Source organism: Sinocyclocheilus grahami, unplaced genomic scaffold, assembly GCF_001515645.1.
Source record: "Sinocyclocheilus grahami isolate Dianchi unplaced genomic scaffold, SAMN03320097.WGS_v1.1 scaffold405.1, whole genome shotgun sequence".
In the NCBI taxonomy this organism is placed as follows: domain Eukaryota; kingdom Metazoa; phylum Chordata; class Actinopteri; order Cypriniformes; family Cyprinidae; genus Sinocyclocheilus; species Sinocyclocheilus grahami.
The window spans coordinates 563,525-579,264 of record NW_015505584.1 but is presented as its reverse complement, the minus strand read 5'-3'; positions in this window follow the sequence as shown (position 1 = coordinate 579,264).

Below are 15,740 nucleotides of genomic sequence, written 5' to 3'. Positions count from 1 at the left end.
CTCAAGGGTACAAATTTGCACCTTAAGGTAAAACTATGACCCAGTGGGAGTGCAATAACAGTAGTGGTACCGTGAAGGCTGTTTTCCACAGACATGGTTTGGGTGTGGATTCTGGGCTGGTCCCAATTCGCGAACCATTCAGCAGGATTCTGCCGCATTAAATCGGGTTTTCGTCCGGGAAGATCGGTTCAACTCTGCTCCTGAAAACTTGTTGGTATCAAATGTTAGAATCACTCTGGAACTGTAAAAAAAAAATTGTAAGTGCCGCACCACCTGCACAAACATCGGGACGAGCAATGTTTGTTTTTACATTGGTTACAGTCAGGTAAACAACACAAAGCAGCATTAATTCATAGTTTGTTTCTCAAGTCAGTAGAAACACACAGGCTCCAGTTTGCCTGGCCAAGAACAGGCTCTGGTACCAGAATACAAAGAGTTATATGTCATCAAAATAGACACCCAACTGTACCCTAATTTGGTGGGACTTTGATCCAGGAACCTATACACTTCCAGCTTCACTTTTTCAAGTCGCACTTCAAAGTTTGGAGTTCAATTTTGTATAACATGCTTGAGCTACATAACTGATGGGAATTGTGAGTTTCAGATGATTATATTTTTTATGTCATTGTTTTGTGTTATTTTAAGGTTTCCTCCTAGGAGTGTTGTCATAAGACACTGTGTCCCCAAAAACAGGCAGATGTAGTCATTGTGGCAGCATGAATGGCAATCAAATGGGATACACAAGCTGCTGGACAGTGGCCCTCGAGGATCTGAGTTAACACCTAAGTCTTCAACCCTGCTCCTGGGGACCCACTGTCCTGCAAAGTTTCCAACCTGCTTCAACACACCTGCCTCTGATTTTTCAAGCGATCCTGAAGACCTTGATTAACTGGTTCACTTGTGTTTGAATAGGGTTGGATTTAAACTCTGCAGGAAAGTGGGTCTCTAGGAGTAGGATTGAAGAACTCTTGTCTACCTCTCAAGGGTACAAATTTGCACCTTAAGGTAAAACTATGACCCAGTGGGAGTGCAATAACAGTAGTGGTACCGTGAAGGCTGTTTTCCACAGACATGGTTTGGGTGTGGATTCTGGGCTGGTCCCAATTCTCGAACCATTCAGCAGGATTCCGCCGCATTAAATCGGGTTTTCGTCCGGGAAGATCGGTTCAACTCCGCTCCTGAAAACTTGTTGGTATCAAATGTTAGAATCACTCTGGAACTGTAAAAAAAAATTGTAAGTGCCGCACCACCTGCACAAACATCGGGACGAGCAATGTTTGTTTTTACATTGGTTACAGTCAGGTAAACAACACAAAGCAGCATTAATTCATAGTTTGTTTCTCAAGTCAGTAGAAACACACAGGCTCCAGTTTGCCTGGCCAAGAACAGGCTCTGGTACCAGAATACAAAGAGTTATATGTCATCAAAATAGACACCCAACTGTACCCTAATTTGGTGGGACTTTGATCCAGGAACCTATACACTTCCAGCTTCACTTTTTCAAGTCGCACTTCAAAGTTTGGAGTTCAATTTTGTATAACATGCTTGAGCTACATAACTGATGGGAATTGTGAGTTTCAGATGATTATATTTTTTATGTCATTGTTTTGTGTTATTTTAAGGTTTCCTCCTAGGAGTGTTGTCATAAGACACTGTGTCCCCAAAAACAGGCAGATGTAGTCATTGTGGCAGCATGAATGGCAATCAAATGGGATACACAAGCAGCAGTGATGTGTAGCTCATGGAAACCCAAACAGAAGATGTAGTACGATAATAGATGATGCTGATTGTGTAACTGAAACCTCCATGTCTCTACAAACTGTGACCTCACTGGATTTTGCTCAGCAAGGCAAATGAATAACCTGAGATGATTGTAAGTAAGTGGATGGGACGGGAGGGGGGTGGGGGGCAGCTGCACCCCAGCAGAGAGCTGTCACTGGGCATCTGTGTGTGAGCGCGTCACCAGCGCAGCCTGTCAGAAGCCCTCAGCCCTCTCAGTGTGCACTGACAGCTGCTCTGCCTGAGCAGGGGAGAAGGTTCGCCCATGCCCACGCTGGTCACGTTACAGCTGGAATCACATGTCTGCGGCCGCTCATTAAGCATTTGCTCGCCCGTCTGCGCCATGGGGAGTGTGCCACCATCAACTTGTTGATTCAGAAAGGAAGTCAGTTAAACTAATATTCAAATCTTTTTGCATGCTACATATATTTTTGAGCAATACACACTACATTAGTAGGGGTGTAAAATGCACCAATACGAAAATGAAATGTAATGCATTTACAATTATGCATTTAGCAGACACTTTTATCCATCTTTTTTGTGGTCAAATTTTACGGAAAAAATTATAATAAAAATGTATAATAAATCTTTGAAAATCAAAATCTGGATTTGAATTTTTAATGTTATTATAACCTAAAAGATGCTATGTGAAAGTTTGAAACAGAAAAAAAGTGGTTTTCATCTTGTCACTTTCTTGGTAAAGAAAACACATTTTTACTCTAATTAATCAAAATAGATTTATAGCGTTTTGGAACCAAACTCTTCATATATATATATACAGAGTTCTGGCATGAAACTCTAGATGGCGCTGTCCGATATGTCTAAGTCAATCTGACCTAATGACATCATTATCACATGACACAGCTGATTGGTTCTCTCCTGGATCAGTAGCCAATGAGCTCGCTACTCAACATTCAAATATATGACTAGTGCATGCCATAGCAGTTGTAGCTTGCTTCAGAAACCCTCTACCTTCCCCAGCTCCACCTGTATATATCTGCTACGAGGTGATTCATGTAAGCTATATGGTGGTTATTTCATGTATGTTATATTTGCAGCAGCAATATTTCTTACATGCTCACAGCAGCATGTTGTGGATGTATTGGCAGTAGCAAATCTCGGTACTTGCTCTGTCGCAGCAGCAGCAGTGTAGCAGATCTATTCTGCCAAGACCAAATACATTAACATTGTCATGTACGTTACCATGCCAATCCCTCCGAGAGTTGTCATGACAGAAATATATATATATGGTATTGAATATAAAGATTGTTCTAAATGCTGGGTTGCTTATTTTTCTCAAGAATACGATCTATTCAAGTCCTCATCATACTCAACAAGTTTGCGATGCTGCTGGCGAATATTTGTTGGAACTATTGTTGAAACAGAATCGTTGAACTATGTTGGTAACAACGCAACGAAACTTGCAACAATAATTGGCTAGCAATATTTTTGGAAAACTTCACACCCCAGGAATGCTCAAACATATAATAGCTATGTTTCCATTCAAAGTTGTGAATTTAACTTATGCGTTAAAGTAGAATATTGCATAAAGCATTTGCAAATGAAACACTGTTGCCATCCCATGTGTTTAAGAGAATACAATTGTCACTTCCTGGGAAACTAGCGCAAGGTATCAATGATAAAAATGGAAGTTGCTGCAACCAGGAGCCTGTGACTCTATTCATACACAATAAATGATGCAATAACAAATTATGTTGTGTTATCTTGCGTTGGGATTGCCCAATGTTTGGGAACACAATCATGTGAGGCAGATATGGGAGGTGATTATACCAAATAATTTTGATGACAGACTTTGGCTCAGGCATTTAAAAATTATTACAGAAACATTGGTGCGATTAGATTGGTGTGCTGGTTAGTTTGTTTATCCAATCACATGATCTGTTTTTGATGTGCATTAAGGAATTTATTTGGTGAATGCATTTCCATTGTAGTTTATTCGCATGTTTTCTTATTGGGTAAAAATTTTACATAGCCACAGTGTTTACCTAACATTTTTTTCTTGGGATTTAGCCTACGAGTGGCTAACTTTTTATTGACCCTGCCTATCAAACTGGGATATGAGAATGTATTTTAATATCCAAAAAAATGACATGCATCAGCTTTATTCCGGAGAATTTTCATGCAGTCATGCAATCATCCCACATGCATCAAGCAGCGTCTTGTCATTAGTTTGGCTTTCTGCACCTCCATCCAGCAAGGTGGTTCTTAGATTGAAGCGATTGCGTATGCAAAAACATTCCCGCTTGCCAAAGCCTGTGATAAAAGGTTAGGAGTTAGTGGGTGTTCTCTTGTTTAGTCCTGGTCTATTGGTAAAGCTAGTGTAGTCGACTGGCTGGACCAGTCGCTCCGCAGTCTGCAGCGGTGCCCTCCATGAGGGTGTTCGCAAGACCCGGTGAAAACATCCGATGGCTCACAAAACAGCAGCTGAAGATAAGGGACGGTTAGTGTGTGTGCGTCTGCGGAGGGACAGATCCAGCTGCCTGCATCATGAAGCATAAAACGAATGGCAGAGGAAATCCCTGTCCATGTTTTGACCTCAATTAAGCATTCGATAAGTGATGTAGAAGGAATTTAGAAGAGCTCAGCTGCATTCTTTGGGGTGGCAACATGCTGGAAAGCCACAGAAAATTTGCTATGTGCCCACACAGCAATACTGGGGTGTTACCTTTCCAGTCAACCATATCCACTAATTGCGATTGTGAGAAAAACATGGCAATTCTGAAGTTTCTATCTTGCAATTCTGAATTGTGAGAACAAAAAAAAATTACATTTGAGATATAAACCCAGAATCACGAGAAAAAAGTCTGAAATATGAGATAAAAAGTAAAACATTTTTCACAAAAGAAAAAAAAAATGGAACTGGAAGATGTAAACTCTAAATTCTGAGAAAAACAGTATTGTGAGATAAAAAGTTGAAATTGATTTTTTTATTATCCCATGGCAGATTCAAGCTTCCACAATTGTCAGTGTAACTTGAGGAAAAAAGTAAAATTTCAATGTGAATATTGTGTTAAATTAATGTTATGTAAACAACCTTTCATAAATTAAGTTTTAAAAAGCTTAAATAAAAAAGTAACAAATTAAACTTAATTGAAATTTCATAGTCATATTGTGAAGTCACTTCTGGGGTACGTTTCCCAAAAGCATCGCTAGCTAACTTTGATTGTTAGTTCCATTGAACTCTATTAGTAACGACGGAACTTGCAACCATAGTTGCTTTTGAGAAATGCACCCCTGGTTGTTTGTTTGTTTGGTCATTTTGGTTCCAGTGATTTATCAGCTGGAATTCTCTATTGACTCTTTGGATTCGTATCACTGCTCATGTTCTATTTGCTCTTTAATTTTTTTTTCATCTGATTGCATAAAGTTCTACTTTTCACATTGTTTTCAAGCAGTTTGCATGCCAGGGTCCCTTCAATTATTAAAATGTTTTCACACTGGTCTGCTCAAGAGTTTTTGTGCAGCATAACAAACTATAGAATTACTAGTCTCTTGGATCACTTAATTTCCGAGTCATTTTTTGCTCTCTCAAGTTTTAAATTACTCCACATGAAGTTCATAGATGTTGTCACAAAGTTAAAGCGCATATGTGCAACAGCTGTGTAATTATAGCACACATCATTTAAGAGGCTTGTATTATCACGCTTATTATATAAGATGATAGCCGTTGATAATAAACCCCTTGCTAAATATAAAGCTTGTGAATCACGAAACATGTAAATATTCTGCTGAAATCCGTTTAAAGTAATCCACATCAAGGCAAATGAAAAGATTCATTATAAAATCATCAGCTTGAGGATTTTTTGCTTACGCTGTAATTTAAGTGTATGTCAGCATGTGCCACTTGTGTGTTATTTATGCTAATTTGCATGTCTTTTTAGATTTGAGTAGAACTGACATCATTAATAAAGTGGTAATCCAGAAGGAAAAAAAAATAAACAGATGTAACTCCATTAAGAGTCTAAATTTGTGTAATATGCCAGATGATCTAACTGAGGACGAATGAAACTGATCCAAAATGTGGTGGAGAAAGCGGGCAAAGTGAAGGGAAATGCCAGATAATTCTGTTAAGAAACATATAATGACTTTTAGTTCTGAAGTAAAGTTTGAGAAGACTGCTTGCATTTCAGTCTCGCAGTGTGTGTGTGTGTGTGTGTGCAGGGAGCCCTCGGCCCAGGCCTTGTTTGAGGAAAGATTATCTTGACAAATTGGATAAACATCTTCTGCATGACAGGACGCTGACAGAGAATGGGCTCTATGCGTGCACACCTGGTGATAGTTTGCTTAGTGTGCGCGCGCAGCGGCGAACTCCCGCTCAGCCTCCCATGAGGTTTGTTTATCCGAAACAGGTAACAACAGGCATGAGAGGCCTAGAGCTTTCCAAAACACCCTGTGCAGGTTTTCAGGTGGCTTGGTCAGTCCTGCCGTGATGTTTGTCAGACAGACAGGTTTAGCCCAGGGTTCAGTGAGCATCCAAATATACTGTAAAAAATACAAATACTAAGAAATGTACTTGAAAGTACATGAAAACCCATGTTAGTCCGACTTGTCAAACACAGCTGTCTGAACAAAGAATTTTTAATTGAAGTTCCCAGCATGCATTGCAGCATGAATAAATGATGTGGCTACTGTTGAAGAATTATAGTTTCACTGTTTGACTTTTGTTCAGCTGTTGTTGTTGTTGATTTGTCATTATTGTTATTGTTATTTGTTGTGGTGTGATGGTAAGAGCTCATCTTTTTATATTTGTTGATTGTTGCTTTTCTTGAGGTTTGTGTGTATGTGTCAGATGTTGAGTAATTATGCTGAAAAATCAGCTTTGCCTCACAGGAATAAATTAAATGTTCAAATATATTAAAACAGAAAACTGTTATTTGAAATTGTAATAATATTTCCCAATTAAAATGTTCTGTATTTTTCATCACATAAATGCAGCTTTGGTGAGCAAAAGACACACACACACAAATAAAAATAAAATAAAAACTTAATTATTACAAGTTTTGGACTGATAGTGACATACAGTATAGCAGAGATAAATTAATTGTTTTACTAACTGGCAATTTGCTGAATAAGAATTCTGTAGCTGCCTCAACACATTTATTGGTTGAATGAGATGCATTTAGTGAATGAAAAAATTCAAACTGACAAAATTCAAACAGACCATTTTTAAGGCAATAGTTTGCAACCATAAAAAATGAATGAATCAATGAATCAATGAATCAATGAATGAATAAATGAAAATCTGGATTTGCAATAATTTGTACATTTTCTCAACAATTTCTTTTTACTATGTACTAGCTTACTATACTGTACAGTATATACAGTATCCTGCTTACTTTTTGGTATATAGCAACAATATTGCTAAAATGTTAAGCTTTTGTGAGTTCCCAGCGTGCATTGCAGTACGAGGTTACTATTTTAGGATTACTATTTCATAGTCTGCTGACTTTCTTTGTTGTTTTGTTCCTATTGTTAGTTATTTGTTGTGTTGTGATGTTAAGAGCTCAACTTTTTACATTTGTTGACTGTCAGCCAGTCTTGAGATTTGGGCTGAGGTCTATGTAGAAACTTCTGAAACTATATCCCACATTTGCTTTGTAAGGTGATTGGTCCTTCTGAAACAAAGATAGCACAGTTCATTGTGTCCCATAAAAACATATATATATATATATATATACACACAAATAATATATCTATACCAAAAATACATGTATACCAAAATTGATCTACCAAGATTATAATAAATAAATGTGCTGTTATTGGTCTACTAGCATACTGCACAGTATATACTGTATGCAGCTTGCTGTTTTGTAAGAAATAGTATGTGAAAAATTATTTTGTATACAAATTTAATTTAAAAAAAGAGTTAAAAAAATTGATGCTATCTCTGTTTTTTTTTTTTGCCACATTTAAACATACTGCACTGCATTGTGGGATATAATGTGTTCTGATTATTCTGATCTGCACATTTTGGTAAATGAATTGCATACATACACAAAAAGTGCATATCATGCACAGTATGAATACTATATACTGTAGAAATGGTACGAGTAGTATGTTTGTGCGTTATTCTGAACAACCAAAGGCTGAGAGTGGGTGGCAGATGAAGTCAAACTCGATAGGTGAGAGAACAGGTGAACGTTCCCCTCCTCTCCCCCATGTGTCCTCTCTCTCTCTCTCTCTCTCTCTCTCTACACCTGGCCTGTTTCCACACTTTTCCATCAGCACAGGTGAACCAGGTGAGCATGAAACACTATCGTGGGACTGATTGTGTTGAAAATCCAGCCACTTACTCAGACTCAGACTGGGTCTCACTTCCTGAACTGAACAGAACACATTTTCACCTCCAGCTGACTGGGTAATACTACAAAATAAGAAGAGTATGTATATAATAAGCTATATAAAAGAATTTACGGTTATTGCCTAACTCCGCTCTCCGTCCAAAGTAGTAAACACTTATTATTTCGAAGACATCACTCAAAGTTGCGTAAAAAGGCAATCAGTCAATCATATTAGCGATCTAGATCAAGAAAATGATCACACAATGATTTTTCACAGTCAGAGAATGAATTGTAGGCGTGCCGTCTGAGGCTTAAACTAGCCTAACCGCAATCATAATAACATCATAACAGACATACCACATAAAAAATATGCTTCTTGTGCGATCTGTCCTGATATGCTGAACTGATTGCTTCTATTCACATGCTGTTATTCTCTATTCAAATAGTTATTTTATGAAGCTATGTACTGTGCAATATATAAACATGTAAATACATACACTACTGTTTCAAATGTGGGGTCAGTAAGATTTTTTAATTACAGTTTATATTTAGCAAGGATACAATAAATTGATCAAAAGTTAAAGTAAACACATTTACAAAAGACCAACCATGTTAAAAAAGATTTATATTTCAAATGCATCATGGTTTCCATGAAAATATTAATCAGCACAACTGTTCTCACCGCTGATAATAATATGAAATGTTTTCTGAGCAGCAAGTCAGCATATTGCAATGATTTCTGAAGGATCATGTGACACTGGAGTAATGATGCTGATAATCACAGGAATAAATGACATTTAAAATATATTAAAATAGAAAATGGTTATTTTGAATGGTAAAATTGTGTTCTCTACATTTCAATGACCAAAATATGCGAATTAATTAATTATTCTATATATTATATTCAATATTTGTGCATTTATGGAAGAATGATGAGTGATGAATTTAAATTATTTTTTATTTGTTTTCATCCCAGAAGATTCCTTTATCATTCTATGTTGCATAGGTCAGTTTTGTATTCTTCTATAATGATGAAGAACAGCAGTTGGGTGTAAAATCTGTCCTATGCTCACACAGAATGTGTTACCTTATCTTGAAGACTGAGACAGGTGGATGGACCTTTCTCTTCTGTCCTGAGGGAACTGTCTGTGTGTGACTGATCATGTCCAGTGTCACACCTAAGATTACCTCTCCTTCTTTGTAGCTGAGAAATCACTGGAAGGAGATTCCATTACCAGCATTCACTCATCACTCTCAAACAATGAACCCTGTACAGTGAGCTTCACATGGACATCTTCATGACTCGAGCAATGTGCATCATGTCCGTCTTGAGAATGTTCATCTATTTAATACTACTAATGAGATTTCATTTTGACAGGTCTGCCATTTTGGTAATTTTTACACTGAATTAAGCGGTTTGTTGTCTCATAGTTTTATTTCCAGAGTCCCTAGAGGGAGTAATTTGATCATACGTAACGGATTTAGAGTTGAGGTTTCTTAATTAACTATATAACCCATGTGTACAGCCAATGCATTGACATAGCTTTAAGGCTTAAGCATTTTCTTTGGCAGTATAAGGATAAAGGGATAGTTCATACAAAAATTAAATCCAAAAGGGTGAACTATCACTTTAAGCTTTTCGTTGCCAATGAAAAAGTCTTGCTGCCCATACCAGTTGACACTGGTTTGAATCCCACTCAGAGCAGTGCAAGTAGGACCAGTTAAACTGGTGCCGTGACCCAAATAGTAGTGAGGTTTAGAGGGCTGAGTGTAACCAAGGCCAACTAGTAAGAGCTTTACAGGTAAACCTCACTATTCTGCCCTCAAAAGGGGCACTAGCAACAGACAATAGAGGCTACATCCTTGTTGCTCTCACCTCCATTACTGGATGGGGCTGGTTTGAAAATCACTCTGAGCATACAAGTTTGACCAATCTCACTGGTGCCGTGCCCAGATGGTAGTGAGTTTTAGTGGGGTAGTGGTAACGGAAGCCAGCTGGTAAGAGCTATGCAGGTAAACCTCACTCTCCTGCCCTTAAGAGGTGCACTGACACTAGAGGGTGCAATCTTTAGCATCCTTGTTAGTGCACCCACCTTCCATAGAGGTTGATGCTGGTTCGAATCCCTCTCAGTGCAGTATGAGTAGAATCAGTTACATTGGTGCCATGACCCAGATGGTAGTGGATTAGGGAGTTGAGTGTAACCTAGGCCAGCTAGTAAGAGTTGTACAGGTAAACCTCACTTTCCTGCCCTCAAAAAGGCCAACAAGTAAAAGCTGCAGGTTTAAATCCTTCTTTGAGTGCATTTTAAGGGGGTAAGTGTGAAAGAGTTAGTAGGACCTGAATAGGTCAAACGTCACCCCCTTGCAATCAAGAGGCACATTATTGATTAATCTTAGAGGCTGTGGTCTTTAGCTTGTTAGGACATCTCCCATGCCAGTTGACCAGGTTCAAAACCCGTTTGGAGTAGTTTGAGTAGGACCAGTTACAGGCCATGAGTTTAGGGGAGTGAGCGTAAAGGAAGGCAGCTAGTAAAAGCTATGCAGGTAAACTTCACTCCCCTGCCCACAAGTGGTTCATTATCAACTGATGCTTTAGGCTGCATCCTTGTTAGTGCACTCACCTCTCCTAGAGGTTGACAATGGTTCAAATCCCACTCTCAGTGATGCAAGTAGGACCAGTTACTTTGGTGCCGTGACCCGGAAGGTAGTGCAGTTTAGGGGGGTAAGTGTAACAGAGCTAGTAGGAGTTGAGCATGTAAAACTTCACTCTGGTTTCAAGAGGAGCACTAGTGATTAATGTTAGAGGCTGCAGTCTTTATCTGGCTTGAATCCCATTTGGAGCGGTTTGAGGAGAACCAGTTACACTAGAATTTGTGGTTGCTAACAAAAAATAGCCATGGTACTTGTAGCATTTTGGAAATGTATCATGACAATATAATATTTTTTCACACCATGCTATTCTAAGTACGTTAGGGAAGCATGACAATACCATGGTACATGGAGTATAGACCTTCAGGTTTAACAAACAGGTTTTGGCACATGCTTGTCTGTTTTCCTAAATAGTTTGACAGTATTCCAATACCCAGCCCAGTCCCCGTCGCATTTCAGGGCAACACACCACTCAGCCGCACAACAAACAATGCAGGCCAACTGGGCTTTACTAAAAATAATCCCCAAGCAAACTGTGCTTTTTTCACATCTGAGAATGTGTGAGAGGATCCACTAATCAAGTCACAAAGCAGCTAGAATACAAGTGTGGAGGAAACACAAGGCAGGCTGCATAAAAGCCCTTTGTACGTTGCCCTGTTTCTCTTCTTCTCTCCGAGTGTATCATATCTGACATTTCCACTCTCATTAGAGAGATTCCATGAATGGGAGCTCAAGGATGGTGTGGGTGAATGACAGGCAAGGATGGTGAGCGTTGATCCCCGCATGGTTTATATCACAAGAACTCATAGCCACATTCTTCTCTAATGAACTTAAAAGTTCTGTTAGGGGTTGAGACGACCCAGTTTGACCGTCATGGTGCTCAAGTCAATGTATGCAAGGCTTAAAACATGAAGATATGTTTGTCTTCTGACTCATGATTCTTGTTCACTCAAAAAATGAAAATTCTGTCTTTATTTACTCATCCTCATCATGTCATGTCATTATGACATGGCAAATCTTATGGCTTTTTCAATCTTAAATTTCAATCTTTCCTTCATACAAAGTAAGTGAAAGCATACCAGTCAAATTGTATGGATTAATTTCATGCTATGTTTATGTCCTTTTTGGAGCTTGAAAGTTTTGGACCCCATTGGTATTCATATGGACAAAAACACTGAAACATAATTCAAAATCTTATCTTGCAGAAGAAAAAATGCCTTTGACCTAAGGTTTGACCTAAGGAAAAGAATGATTGATTGAGAATTTTTATTTCTGGTTGAATGAACACATAATCATACATTGGCACATGTAAAATTGATGCTAAAGCTACATGTTAGCATTCAAATTAATTGCAGTGGAACACAACTCATGATTTATATGTGGCTTGCAAACATTTTTATTTTGTCAGAATACGCTACTCATCTTGAATTTTGGAGAAACCTCTGAGACCTTTTTAAGAGCCTTTTTGTCTCCAGGCTAACTGTTAACTGGCCATGCTAACTAGCCAAATAAAAAATGTCAAGGTAAAAGCTGACATTTTAAGTAGTAATTTCTGGAATATGTGCATCTAATTCTTTAAAGCTTCATTAATTTGAAGGCATTCACTGTCTTCCTAATGTCCAGTGTTCTTTAAAACTACAGAAGCCATTATTACGGATTATACAATTTATGATTTACCATAACATTACACCTTCTGTTGGTTTTGGTACCAAGTCAGTGATCTAATTAAAGGGGTGCTTGTTACAGGACCTAAAAGAAACAACTTTTTCCATTTTATTTATTGTTGTTCCAAGAAAATAACCCCAAGAGATTCTGGGATTGAATGGGATGAGATGCTGGATATGGTTGTGTGGCCATATGTTTGCTGAATAACTCCCATGACTCTCTTTGAAATCTTGGCTTGATCACACTGAAGTCAATCCTTATGTTTCCAAAATGTGCAAACTTGGCTCTTGGTTTTTTCTCTGCATTTACGAAAAGAGCTTTGACTCCAACTGGGAAATCAAACAGAAATATGGGGCAAACGTAGTCCTGGCTGTTACATGTAGAGGACATTTAGGTTATGACCTTCCTCAAGGTGCTCAAAATACAGAGTAGAAATACACTTTATAATTTTGTTATAACTTACTTGTAAACACGGTTAGGTCTGTACAATCTGAAACATAATAACTCTAAAGAAAATAAATTCATTTTGTGAATTTCTAATGAAGGTCAAGCCAGTTTAAGATTGAAAAGGTATTCAGATTTGCTGTTTGAATTAGACACACATGGTATCTTAAAAATTGACATTTTAACATTTCAAGTCACTCAAACATACAAAATAACCACAAAGCCACAAAGGAAAAAATGCATAAATAAAAAAGAAAATTAAGCAAATTCTCATTAAAGTAATTAATCCGGTATTGTCTCTTATAATGAATATTTTGAATGAAATTACTTTTTTAAAGTAAAAAATGCTGTTTTGGTATTTTTAAATCAACTAAATGCAGTTAAATAAATGCTAAATGCATTTTGTATAAATACTTTAAAATATGATCAAATTACTGTTTCGTTTCAATATGCATACAAGTTTGTGAAAAAAACTAACGATCAAAAATATATATTTTAATTATTAATTTTAATTGTAATAAATTTTAATCTTATATATTCTGTAAATTTAAGTAAAAACATAAATATATTTTACTAAAGATTAAACAATAATTAAAGTATAATTAGTTTTAATACAGTGACAGCGTAAAACCAATGATTTAGTCTTGCAATTGTAACATTTTTCGTGTTACAGAATATATTGAGAATATATAGTTTGCTATATTGAATTAGAATCATTTGGATGCTTTTCTCTGCAAATTTGATGTGTGCAATTAACTGAGATATTTTACTAAAAAATTAAACAATAAATAAAATAAAAAGTTGTCTTAATATGGGGACAATTTAAAACCAAAGATTTATTCTTGTAATCTAAAAATGTTTAATGTTACAGAATATGTTGAGAATAGTTTATTGTACTGAATTATAATAATTTGGGTGCTTTTCTTTGCTAATTTGATGCATGCAATTGATTGTGATTAATTTATTGGCATATCATGTAATTGATTAATATGGTTCTCATTTTAATCGATTTAGTTAAAAGTGTGGCTTCTTGTTGGTAGTTACTGCCCACCACAGTTTTCAGGGGCATAAGCAGAGTTTCTGGATGACTTGTGTCTGTTGCCCATTTGGAGTTCAAATTACGGGATCAGAGTCCAAACATCCTCCATTCATACAGTTTGTATGGCCACGCCAGAAGGCAAGTAGTTCTCTGCAGACCAGATATCATCTAGCGACTACAAAGATTCCTGTGACATGACTCTCTCTAAGCGTCTCCAGGGAGGACGACACAATGTCAATACTGAGAGAACGATACCTTGACCTGCCAACACAGGCTTCCCCTCACATAATTTCTGCCTGTTTTTTACTTGAAACATCACTAACATTAAAAAACAAACAATCAAAAACTGTCCGTGTCCAGCACCAGAACCTAAAAGAGACATTCATTACTGTCAAAGGCAAAAGCATTACTGTTTCCAAACAACAAATCAAATCTCGGCTGGCAGTGATATTGCAGTTTGCTGCTGTGAGAGTCTTCTTAGCATGAACAATTCCTCAGTCAAGAGCAGACAGTCGTCTTGTGTGGGCTCTTATGAAGTCTGCACTGTTCACGTCGTCCTACCCCACGGTGGCCATAAGAATATGTCCAGTCATCACGCCACTGAATCAGTTCATAGCGGCCCCTCCATGCCGTTCAAATGGCACTGTCACCCATTTAAAGGAGCTACTGCTGTGGGATGATGTGTTCGTTTGTCCTGCAATCAAGAAAATGATCACATGATCAGTTATTCTTCAGTCAATCAGTCAGCCAGCTTCAGTGTTTCACTTATGTTTTTGTCTTTGCTTTCGGTTTTACTACCAAACTGTAACTATATATAACTAATAACTATTCATATATATTTGAAATGTGTGTGTGTGTGTGTGTGTGTGTGTGTCAAAATTATTATTATAAATAAATAAATAAATGTTGCCTTTGCCTTCAGTTTTACTATCAAACTATAGCTATATATAAATACTGGTAACACTTTAAAACAAGATTTATGAGCAGCATATTAGAATGATTTCTGAAGGATCATGTGACACTAAACAGTGGAGTAATGATGCTGAAAATTCAGTTTTGATCACAGAAATAAATTACATTTCAAAATATAGAAAAGTTATTTTAAATTGTAATAATATTTCACAATATTTTATTGTTTTAATATTATTTTTTACAGTATTTTTGATCAAATAAATGCACCCTTGAGCATTCTTTCAAAAACAGAAAAAAATCTTATTTGACTTATTTTAAATATTAATTTTACAATTTTAAATCATTTACATATTATGTTACGTACATATTAATATACACAATATTACATAAATTTTAAAACAACAATTTAAATAACTTTCTTTAATAAAATGTTCAATTATTTAATTGCATTATCTTTTAAAAATCACACTTAATATATATCTCAAATGGTATAAAAGGATTTTTATACATTAAAATATGTAGCTGCCAGTATAATTCATTAAAATATCTAGAGCTTTTGGGTCTTTTCCCAAAACTCCAGTGTCGTGTAAAAGCAAATCAAAGTAAATTGTGGAAATGAACTATTATATAATTTGCCTATTATGCATTTCCTATTGCTGTTAATCATCTTGAAGTTGCCCTCGCAAGCACCTCATTGTCCTGGCAGACAGATGCAGTGGTTTCTGTGCATGTTTCATCAATCCAAACAGACAAAACTTGTAAGCTGGCATCTTCTCCAAATAAGTCATTATCTAGTGACATTAGTAAACAGCTGCCGGTTATATTTACATTGTTTAACACAATCACGCCATGGTTTGGGTCCAAATAATACACTACAAAAGCTGTCACTGGGGAGTTTTTTTTTTCCCAAAAGGTACACCTTTGCACCATATTTACCCCTAAATGGTGCC